Source organism: Bos indicus x Bos taurus, chromosome 20 (genome assembly GCF_003369695.1).
Source record: "Bos indicus x Bos taurus breed Angus x Brahman F1 hybrid chromosome 20, Bos_hybrid_MaternalHap_v2.0, whole genome shotgun sequence".
Taxonomy (NCBI): domain Eukaryota; kingdom Metazoa; phylum Chordata; class Mammalia; order Artiodactyla; family Bovidae; genus Bos; species Bos indicus x Bos taurus.
In genome coordinates, this window is record NC_040095.1 from 60,539,001 (window position 1) to 60,551,508 (window position 12,508).

Sequence of the window (12,508 nt, forward strand, 5' to 3'; positions counted from 1 at the left end):
AAGAAAATTATCAGGGCTAATACATGGCATTACAAAATAATAAATATATCTCTGTAAAAATACTTGCAAGCTATTTTGTAGATACCAATAAAAAATCCTAAATTTTATGTAGAAAAATAAGAAACCCAGAGTTATCAACATAATACTGAAGAAGCAAAACATCCAGAGTATTCACACTTATCAAATTCAAGACATAATACAAGGTTGCATTAATTAAGCCAGAATGATATTAGGAAGGGGATAGACAAATAGGTCAATGGGACATAATATAAGGCTCAGAAAGAAATACATGAACATGGTTAAAGGATCTTTATAAAAACAGTAAGCTCAGTTTATCTACTGGAATTTCTAGTCAGTACATAAGAAATAGTTAAGTTAAATAATTATAATTTTATCAGATTTCAACTAAAATGTCACCAAATTTAAAAGATTGGAATCATATTAACTATGTTCATATGCATATCACCATTAGTTAAGCTAGAAATAGGTAATAATAAGAGTAATCAGAAAAAAATCTCATAGGTTGAAGAATTCAGAAATACAGGTCATAATAATCCATTTTTTCCCAAGAAGAAATCATAAAGAAAACTGAGAACAGCAAGAAACTTGTACAGACAGTGCACCAAAGATGACTAAGTCAATGAAATGTCCTAAAGTGAGTAAAAGTAAAGTTGAAATGGGGAAGGAAATGGCAACAATGCTGGGCTGGATGAATGACAAGCAGGAATCAAGATTGCTGGGAGAAATATCAATAATCACAGATATGCAGATGACACCACCCCTATGGCAGACAATGAAGAAGAGCTAAAGAGCTTCTTGATGAAAGTGAAAGAGGAGAGTGAAAAAGTTGGCTTAAAACTCAGCATTCAGAAAACTAAGATTATGGCATCCGGTCCCATCACTTCATGGCAAATAAATGGGAAAACAGTGGAAACAGTAAGAGATTTCTTTTTTTTCTTTTTTTTGATGGGGGGGTGTGGGTTGTGTGGCTCCAGAATCACTGCAGATGGTGACTGCAGCCAAGAAATTAAAAGACTTGCTCCTTGGAAAAAAAGCTATGACCAACCTAGACAGCATATTAAAAAGCAGAGACATTACTTTATCTGCAAAGGTCTGTGTAGTCAAAGCTATGGTTTTTCCAGTAGTCATGTATGGATGTGAGAGTTGGACTATAAAGAAAGCTGAGTGCCGAAGAATTGATCCTTTTGAACCGTGGTGTTGGAGAAGACTCTTGAGAGTCCCTTGAACTGCAAGGAGATCCAACCAGCCCGTCCTAAAGGAAATCAGTCCTGAATATTCATTGGAAGAACTGATGCTGAAACTGAAACTCTGATCCTTTGGCCACCTGATGCGAAGAACCAACTCACTGGAAAAGACTCTGATACTGGGAAAGATTGAAGCCAGGAGGAGAAGGGGACGGCAGAGGATGAGATGGTTGGATGGCATCACTGATGTGATGGACATGAGTTTGAGTAGGCTCCAGGAGTTGGTGATAGACAGGGAAGCCTGGTGTGCTGCTGTCCATGGGGTTGCAAAGAGTCAGATACAACTGAGAGACTGAACTGAACTGAACAATATTCTTGCCTGGAGAATCCCATAGACACAGGAGCCTGATGGGCTACAGTCCATGGCATGCAAGAGTCAGACATGACTGGGCAACTAAACAAAAACAAAAATGTGTAAAGGTGATCCATACATGTGTTATCATTACACACCCTCCAGAATGAGTGAAGGGAATGTACGTTCACCATGCCTAGACCTGGCAAGGCTGCAGAACAAGGAAGCTCCCTCCACTGCTGGTGCAAATTCATACTGCCACAACTTCCAATAGAAAAATAACCAAGTGTATTATTTTGCCTCTGGTAAGAAAAATAAATCTGACTATTCAGTAGCACCTTTATAAGCAAAATATTTAAAACCTTGCTTCCCAAACTAGACTTTTTAAAAACACCTTTATTGTGGTACAAGATAGAGTTTTTGAAGGTTGATTTTTCTCCACATAAAATAAAATTTTTGAGACTTTGATTTCTTTTGAAATCTTTAGTAGTCAGAGGAGAAAGAGAAGGAGGAGTCAAACAGATATACTGGATGGTATAATAATCTATATTTTAATATCTGACAAGAGATGAAGTTGTAAATAAATGTGTTCCTCTGATGAAAAGCTTTCCATGAGGCCCCATCCAGCTAGCAGACATAGATCTACCTGTATAGATCTACCTGTATCTCTACCTGACCCCCTAAATATATATCACCATTTATTTAAGAAAAGTTCTTACTAAAGTTCAGTTTTTCCAGGTATACTATTTTGTACATATATATATATATATTTTTTCCTTTTACTTTCCTCTTCTGCCAAACAATCCAATAGGGAAAAAGAAGACTGATTAGAAAAATAAGTTATTGGGCATTCATTGAGCCAAATGCAAAGCTAGACACACAGCTTAGATCGGCTCAGCTAATTCTCACCATGACTGTATGAATTATGCTAGTTTTGCATACAAGTATCACAAAGTTAGTCAGTGTTAGACCCAGGATTCCCATCCTGCAGTCTGTATCCAAAGTCTGAGATACCAGAGGAGAAGCTGTTAGGATGGCCCTGAAGGGGAAATCTCACATCTCTCAACTCCCTCTTTCCACCTCCATGCACGCAGCCATGCTTGTTTCTAGCCACTTCTGCACTCTCAGAAGATGCTGTAAGGATACTTCCAAGCATACCAGCATAGATGAGTGTGTATGAGTGTCTGTAGGTGCATACATGACTTACTTCCTTCTATAAGGAATACGTCTCCAACTTTTTGCATTTTCATTTCTTCCTTTTGAACATTTATCTCACCAAGATTTATGTTTCATAGTGGAATCTCATAATTCTTCTTTACATTTCCGAGCATTTGTGCAGAGAAAGGATGCTGCTACAAAGTGACAAGTAACAAGAACATGGTCGAAGCAAATTTCGAGAGGCGGCAGCCTTAGTGGCAGAGGCTCCTCCTTTTGTGAGTGCCAGCCACCAAAACTAGAAGGTCAACTCAAAACCCTAAAAAGGTCCACCTTGTCCTCATGGCCTTCCCTAAAGGCAGTCTGCCCACTGCTACCTCTGTGACAGATGCTTAACTACTGGGAGGAAAAGGGAAGCATGGGCCTATCACAGCTGATTTCTCTGGGGCAAGCATGCCTATAGCCCAGGGCATACCCCTCAGATGACTGTCCCCTCCATGACTCGTGCCCCATTCTGCTTTATATTCTTTATCCTCATTTCTTCCCACACCCTGGAGTTCTTGCCTTCAAAATCATCTCTTCCCTGATAATCTGCAAACTCACCTCTATCATCATGGGATTTGTAAACAGTTGTTCCACTCTTACCTTGCCTTAAATGAGACTCTTCTCTGAAGACAGATTTCCCCAGAATCGTTTTTGGAGCCTGTTATACGGAGTGTTATACACACGTTTTTGGAGCCTGTTATACACTCATCTCACACGCTAGTAAAGTAATGCTCAAAATTCTCCAAGCCAGGCTTCAGCAATATGTGAACTCTGAACTTCCAGATGTTCAAGCTGGTTTTAGAAAAGGCAAAGGAACCAGAGATCAAATTGCCAACATCTGCTGGATCATGGAAAAAGCAAGATACTTCCAGAAAAACATTTATTTCTGCTTTATTCACTATGCCAAAGCCTTTGACTGTGTGGATAACAATAAACTGTGGAAAATTCTTCAAGAGATGGGAATACCAGACCACCTGATCTGCCTCTTGAGAAATTTGTATGCAGGTCAGGAAGCAACAGTTATAACTGGGCATGGAACAACAGACTGGTTCCAAATAGGAAAGGGAGTACGTCAAGGCTGTATATTGTCACCCTGTTTACTTAACTTCTATGCAGAGTACATCATGAGAAATGCTGGACTGGAAGAAACACAAGCTGGAATCAAGATTGCTGGGAGAAATATCAATAACCTCAGATGTGCAGATGACACCACCCTTATGGCAGAAAGTGAAGAGGAACTCAAAAGCCTCTTGATGAAAGTGAAAGTGGAGAGTGAAAAAGCTGGCTTAAAGCTCAACATTCAGAAAACGAAGATCATAGCATCTGGTCCCATCACTTCATGGGAAATAGATGGGGAAACAGTGGAAACAGTGTCAGACTTTATTTTTCTGGACTCCAAAATCACTGCAGATAGTGACTGCAGCCATGAAATTAAAAGATGCTTACTCCTTGGAAGGAAAGTTATGACCAACCTAGATAGCATATTCAAAAGCAGAGACATTACTTTGCCAACAAAGGTCCGTCTAGTGAAGGCTATGGTTTTTCCTGTGGTCATGTATGGATGTGAGAGTTGGACTGTGAAGAAGGCTGAGCGCCAAAGAACTGATGCTTTTGAAGTGTGGTGTTGGAGAAGACTCTTGAGAGTCCCTTGGACTGCAAGGAGATGCAACCAGTCCATTCTGAAGGAGATCAGCCCTGGGATTTCTTTGGAAGGAATGATGCTAAAGCTGAAACTCCAGTACTTTGGCCACCTCATGCGAAGAGTTGACTCATTGGAAAAGACTCTGATGCTGGAGGGACTGGGGGTGGGAGGAGAAGGGGACGACAGAGGATGAGATGGCTGGATGGCATCACTGACTCGATGGACGTGAGTCTCAGTGAACTCCGGGAGTTGGTGATGGACAGGGAGGCCTGGCGTGCTGGGATTCATGGGGTCACAAAGATTTGGACACGACTGAGCGACTGATCTGATCTGATCTGATACAGAGTGAAGTAAGCCAGAAAGAAAAACACCAATATAGTATACTAACGCATATATATGGAATTTAGAAAAATGGTAACAATAACCCTGTATACGAGACAGCAAAAGAGACACTGATGTATAGAACAGTCTTTTGGACTCTGTGGGAGAGGGAGAGGGTGGGATGATTTCGGAGAATGGCATTGAAACATGTATAATATCATATATGAAATGAGTCGCCAGTCCAGGTTCGATGCACGATACTGGATGCTTGGGGCTGGTGCACTGGGACCACCCAGAGGGATGGTACGAGGAGGGAGGAGAGAGGGGGGTTCAGGAGGGGGAACACATGTATACCTGTGGCAGATTCATGTTGATATATGGCAAAACCAATACAATATTGTAAAGTTAAAAAATAAAATTAAATTAAAAAAAAGAAAGTTCCTGTTTTCACTATGCACTGGGTCGGTCTTGTTCTTGGCCACCTTCTTATAATAACAACAGTACCATCCATACTTCAGACACACTTCACAGACCTAATGAATGTCTCCTTAATTCATCAGAGCTTTGGCACTGTAATGAATGAAGAGGATGAAGGTGCATCCTCTGAACCCTTGCAAACCTTTTTCTTTGAATTTCATCTGACATCAGTGTTATAATATGTGGTTTAATTTTTTGTGCAAAAAGCATTTCCATCCCAGTATCTTTAGACTTTATATTTTTTCTACTTTGAGTACCATTTCTTGTAAACAGCCTGTTGCACAGGATGTTTGCTGGATTATTTGAACCACTGAGATGCTCTCCACTTCATCCTTCATCAGACTGATTCTCCTGGCTGTATCTCTGTCATTGTATTTCATGTTTTCTAGTTCCCAACTTGCTATTTTACCTTTTCCTCATTATTTTGGTGATTTGATCAATTCTTTTGGTTCCACTCATCTCAAATTTCTCCACTACAGATTGGAGCTAAACAGTATCTCCATCTTATCTATGAAGAAGAGAACCTTTAGCATATTTTTACTTTTCTCCCTGATCAAGATTTCTATTTTAAGATGTTCTGGATTCTGTATTCAGATTGTTTTAAATTATGGGAAGAATTATTTAGACAAATACTTAAGATTTACTGCTATATTTTGAATTGCGACTTCTTTTAGCCTAGATTTCCTTAAAACTATTTATTCCTAAATAATTATTTCAGAGATACCCTCTAGTTGATAAAAATTTCTGAGACTTTGAGCACCAAAAAAATGGTTTCATTTGTCTTTTCCAACAAATTCTAGTATAGATGAACAGAGGAATCAAATTTCAAGTTAATTGTCCCCCAGTATATTTAAGATATTGTATTGCTACCCCATATTAAATGTGTGTGTTGAAAATTTCATTATTCATCTGACTCATCAGTTCAGTCGCTCAGTCGTGTCCGACTCTTTGCAACCCCATGAATCCCAGCACGCCAGGCCTCCCTGTCCATCAACAACTCCCGGAGTTCACTGAGACTCATGTCCATCAAGTCAGTGATGCCATCCAGCCATCTCATCCTCTGTCGTCCCCTTCTTCTCTTGCCCCCAATTGCTCCCAGCATCAGAGTCCTTTCCAATGAGCCAATTCCTTGCATGAGGTGGCCAAAGTACTGGAGTTTCAGCTTTAGCATCATTCCTTCCAAAGAAATCCCAGGGCTGATCTCCTTCAGAATGGACTGGTTGCATCTCCTTGCAGTCCAAGGGACTCTCAAGAGTCTTCTCCAACACCACACTTCAAAAGCATCAATTCTTTGGCGCTCAGCCTTCTTCACAGTCCAACTCTCACATCCATACATGACCACAGGAAAAACCATAGCCTTCACTAGACGAACCTTTGTTGGCTCTGTTTTGAATATGCTATCTAGGTTGGCCATAACTTTCCTTCCAAGGAGTAAGCATCTTTTAATTTCATGGCTGCAGTCACCATCTGCAGTGATTTTGTAGCCCAGAAAAATAAAGTCTGACACTGTTTCCACTGTTTCCCCATCTATTTCCCATGAAATGATGGGACCAGATGCCATGATCTTCATTTTCTGAATGTTGAGCTTTAAGACAACTTTTTCACTCTCCACTTTCACTTTCATCAAGAGGCTTTTGAGTTCCTCTTCACTTTCTGCCATAAGGGTGGTGTCATCTGCATATCTGAGGTTTTGATATTTCTCCCAGCCATCTTGATTCCAGCTTGTGTTTCTTCCAGTCCAGTGTTTCTCATGATGTATTCTGCATATAAGTTTAATAAACAGGGTGACAATATAGAGCCTTGACGTACTCCTTTTCCTATTTGGAACCAGTCTGTTGTTCCATGTCGAGTTCTAACTGTTGCTTCCTGACCTGTATACAGATTTCTCAAGAGGCAGATCAGGTGGTCTGGTATTCCCATCTCTTGAAGAATTTTCCACAGTTGATTGTTATCCACACAGTCAAGGCTTTGGCATAGTTAATAAAGCAAAAATAGATGTTTTTCTGAAACTCTCTTGCTTTTTCCATGATCCAGAGGATGTTGGCAATTTGATCTCTGGTTCCTCTACCTTTTCTAAATCCATCTTGAACATCAGGAAGTTCAGAGTTCACATATTGCTGAAGCCTGGCTTGGAAAATTTTGAGCATTACTTTACTAGCATGTGAGATGAGTGCAATTGTGTGGTAGTTTGAGCATTCTTTGGCATTGCCTTTCTTTGGGATTGGAATGACCTTTTCCAGTCCTGTGGCCACTGCTGAGTTTTCCAAATTTGCAGGCATATTGAATGCAGCACTCTCACAGCATCATCTTTCAGGATTTGAAATAGCTCAACTGGAATTCCATCACCTCCACTTGCTTTGTTCATAGTGATGCTTTCTAAGGCCCACTTGACTTCACATTCCAGGATGTCTGGCTCTAGGTCAGTGATCACACCATCGTGATTATCTCAGTCATGAAGATCTTTTTTGTTCATTTCTTCTGTGTATTCTTGTCATCTCTTCTTAATATCTTCTGCTTCTGTTAGGTCCATACCATTTCTGTCCTTTATTGTGCCCATCTTTGCATGAAATGTTTCCTTGGTATCTCTAATTTTCTTGAAGAGATCTCTAGTCTTTCCCATTCTGTTGTTTTCCTCTGTTTCTTTGCATTGGTAGCTGAAGAAGGCTTTATCATCTCTTCTTGCTATTCTTTGGAACTCTGCATTCAGATGCTTATATCTTTCCTTTTCTCCTTTGCTTTTCACTTCTCTTCTTTTCACAGCTATTTGTAAGGCCTCCCCAGGCAGCCATTTTGCTTTTTTGCATTTCTTTTCCATGGGGATGGTCTTGATCCCTGTCTCCTGTACAATGTCATGAACCTCATTCCATAGTTCATCAGGTACTCTATCTATCAGATCTAGGTCCTTAAATCTATTTCTCACTTCCACTGTATAATCATAAGGGATTTGATTTAGGTCATACCTGTATGGTCTAGTGGTTTTCCCTACTTTCTTCAATTTAAGTCTGAATTTGGCAATAAGGAGTTCATGATCTGAGCCACAGTCGGCTCCTGGTCTTGTTTTTGCTGACTGTATAGAACTTCTCCATCTTTGGCTGCAAAGAATGTAATCAATCTGATTTCGGTGTTGACCATCTAGTGATGTCCATGTGTAGAGTCTTCTCTTGTGTTGTTGGAAGAGGGTGTTTGTTATGATCAGTGCAGTTTCTTGGCAAAACTCTATTAGTCTTTGCCCTGCTTCATTCCATATTCCAAGGCCAAATTTGCCTGTTACTCTAGGTGTTTCTTGACTTCCTACTTTTGCATTCCAGTCCCCTATAATGAAAAGCACATCTTTTTTGAGTGTTAGTTCTAAAAGATGTTGTAGGTCTTCATCTGACTCATATTCACTTGTAAATAACTGAGCTCTCTTCCTTCTGCCTCTCATCCTCTTACTATGTTTTCCCATTTTTCATTTGTTTTATTAAGGCTTTAAGTTTTAAAGTATGTTTTTCCCTAGTTTATAACAGTGTATTTTGTGGGAATTAAATCCATGTCCAGTGTATCTAAACACATTTGTTTTAAATGTTTAAATGCTTAAGGATTGCTCCTGCATAGTCCAGTGTTAATGAATTATTCTGTTGGTTAAGGTTGATGGCTCATTCATGTTACTGCTTTCCTTCAAGTAATTAGTAAGGTTTGATTTCTCTACTTTCCTTTAATTTGATAACCTGTGTTCATTTGTCTCTGTGTACAGATGTGATTGATTACAGAACCTTGTTTCTTGTAATTGAGCAGGCTAATTTGGGAAGGCCATGCTGCCTAGTGGGCTGAGTTGGCACCTTGATCCGCTTCTTGGGTTCCTTGTGTCCTCAAGGTGCTACTGTCTTCCTAGGACACCTCTTGCCTTTATAGTGGCTGCTGGTTGCTTTATTTCTTGTGCAGATACACCTGCTATTCTTTGCTTCTTCAAGCAGTGTTGGGGGTGGGGAAGGAGAATCCAGATGCTTCTCCAAATTCTCTGTCTGATTTGTGACGCTAATGTTTGCCCTCTGGCTTCCCATTCTGGTTCATCTACCTCCACAACTGTCCTTTGTGTGTTTCACATTACTAAGGGTTTGACCAGATAAGCAGAACTACCATGAATGAGAACCCACCTACCAGTACAGGAGATATAAGAGACATGGGTTCAATCCTGGGGTCAAAAGATCCCCTGGAGACGGGCATGGCAACCCACTCCAGTATTCTTGCCTAGAGAGTCCCATGGACAGAGGAGCCTGGCGGGCTGCAGTCCATAGAGTCGCAAAGAATCAGACATGACTGAAGTGACTTAGCACACATGCTTGCACCGGGAATGACATGATGTAGGTCATTGACTTTGGTGATCAATCCTTACACGGTCCTTTGTGGGAGCTCACGAAGTCTTTGGAAAGCATCTAGCTATGATGATGAGCCTGGGGGAAGTGTCATGAATCCAGAAAAAGAGCTGGAAATGCAGCAGACATATACGCAAAAACAAATTTAAACCCATGAGGACAAACTAAAACCCTCAAGAGCAAATGAGAGCCTGTGTCAATCTCACTGCCCGCCATCTTGACTGTGAAATGACCTATAGAAGATTCTGATGACCTTCCCAAGGGTATCTGGCCCAGGGTGGGGAGAACCTGAAGGAAAACACCTGGCTGAGCTCCTGAACCAGAAGATCAGAGAGGAAGCCTGGGAGGGACAGTGCCTCCACCTCCCATGGAGATCTTAACTCATAAGGACTTAATTATCTGAAGGCAAAATGGGCCCAAAAAGGCCAGAAGGTCTGTAAGATCTAAAGGCACTCCTTCGGATCTTGCCTTCAATATCCTGCATACCTTTCTCTAACCCAGTGCATCTCATAGCTAAGTTGACACAGTCCAGTGCCACCAGTCAACCTCTTATCTTGCCACTTATATTTATCTTGGCATCTATGTCTCTTTTGGAGAAAGGCATGGCAGCCCACTCCAGTATTCTTTCCTGGAGAATACCATGGACAGAGGAACCTAGAGGTATAGTCCATGGGGTGGCACAGAGTCGGACATGACTGAAGAGACTTAGCTTGCATGCATGTCTCTTTTAACCATCCTAAATTTTAAAGTAAATATTTCATTTCACCCGTAATGTTTCTACTCTTTCTCATACACTGAGAACATTCTAATTGCTCCCCAAGAGGTTACGCAGTTACATTATCCATGTTTGGGTGAGGTTCACTCCTCTTTGAGCTGAGTCATAGCCCTCCTTAATATACTTCAGCCTAAATACTAAAATATAAGAATATCTACTAACATTTCTAGGTAAGATGACATAAAAAAAAAATGGAAGAAGGGGTAAAATTGGTTAATTGTACAGTAGTCCATAAATACCAAAATAAGAAAGAAATACTCATAACTATTACAATCCCCTCTTTGCCACAGTTGATTTTATGGTCGTTACTTTTACAACTTTACTCATTCATTGTTGTTGTTGTTGCTGTTGTTCAGTCACTAAGTTGTGTCCGACTCTTTGAGACCCTGAGGACTATACCATGCCAGGCTCATCTGTCCTCCGCTATCTCCTGGAGTTTGCTCAAATTCATGTACACTGAGTTGGTGATGCTATCTACCCATCTTATTCTCTGCTGCCCCCTTCTCATTTTGCCTTCAATCTTTCCCAGCATCATGGGATCAGAGTCTTGTCATAGCGAAAGGGCTTGCATAACTCAAGGAAGCTATGAGTCATGCCATGGAAGGCCACCCAAGACAGTTGGGCCATAGTGAAGAGTTCTCACAAATGCGGTCCACTGGAGAAGGACCAGTGCATGGAGAACCCCATGGACAGTATGAAAAGGCAAAAATACATGATGCCAGAAGAAGAACTCCTTCACGATGTACACCTTATTTTCTTCCCCATTTGCCAGCATCTTGGTGTAGTTCTTTGTCTGATAGGATGATCCCAAATCATCTTGCTTTCTGAAGGTTCTGGGCTATTAGCAGTCCAGTCCTGGCTCTTATATATTTCTGTAGTTTCCCATTGATTGCCAAGTAGGACATGGGGCTATCCCAAAGGATAGTTTATATTCTAGACATATGCCTCCCTCCTTTTCTATGGAGTAGCAGCCCCACTTTTTCTTGATAAGATAGTGTTGATTCCTTCAGCCAATACAGTAACTCCTTCTTGAACAGGAGACAAAGTTTGCCAAATGTTAGTTTCATCTTCCATTTTTTAGTAAAATAAGTTTTTTATCTTGGAATTCTCTTACACTTGTGGAAAAGTTGTATAGATCATTCAGAGAGTTTATAGCACTCGGTTTCCTCTGTATTAGCAGCTTGCACTAATGTGGCGTATTTGTCACAATATCGATCTGTTATTATCAACAAAGTTTTAAAATGTCCTTAGTGTTTTCCCTCATGTTCATTTTCTGTCCTAGGAGCCCATCCAGGATACTACATTGCACTGATTTTCATGTCTCCCAAGCCCCGCTTGACAACAGTGTTTTCTCAAAGTCTTTGTTCCAATGACGTTGAGGAGTCATTTAAAAATATTTAAGAGGACTCCTCAGGTGTTTTGTAGAATGTTCCTCAAAATACATTTGTCTGATGCTTTTATCATGATTAGATTGAAGGTATATGTTCTTGTGACAAAGACAATTTTGTCTTTCCGTTCTTTCCATTTTAATATAAATAGTGCTATGCTGTGTCCCCTGCAGCATTGTTCCTCCCTTGGGATTAAGACCTCCAGATGCCAGATGTTGTCCTTTGAATATACTATTCTGAGAAGTTTGTAGTTGCCTGCATTAACATAATGTCAATGTCACCCTAAGGAATCAACTCTTTCAACTTGTGATAAAAATTTAAACAAAAAATTTTCCTTCTCTACAGAGTCTGCCTAATTTGATCTGCTGAACCAATCACCAAAAATGTGATCTAAAATGAATTTTGTGCTCAGTTTGTATTTTAAAGAGGTATCTCATGAAAGCAAAACTATGGCCTATCTTTAAAAGAAATGTGAATGAGGCCATGTTTTCAAGATTTTAGTCCATTTGAAAATTTTCTTGACCATTAAATTTGGTTAGAAGATGATAATTATCTTTATCTTGATTCCTTATTTCATTTAGAAAAGGGAGAAAACTAGAGCTACTCAAAGGTAAATTCATTCAATAAACACACTATTTTGGTTTAATTATGTCACTCCACAAACTTATCTTGAAATGAAAAGCTCCAGGACCTCAAGCTGTGACATTATTTGGAAATAGGCTCCTTGTATAGGTAATCTAGTTACTAAGAGGCCTTTACTGCAGGTTCTAATCCAATATGGTGCCGTTATATAATA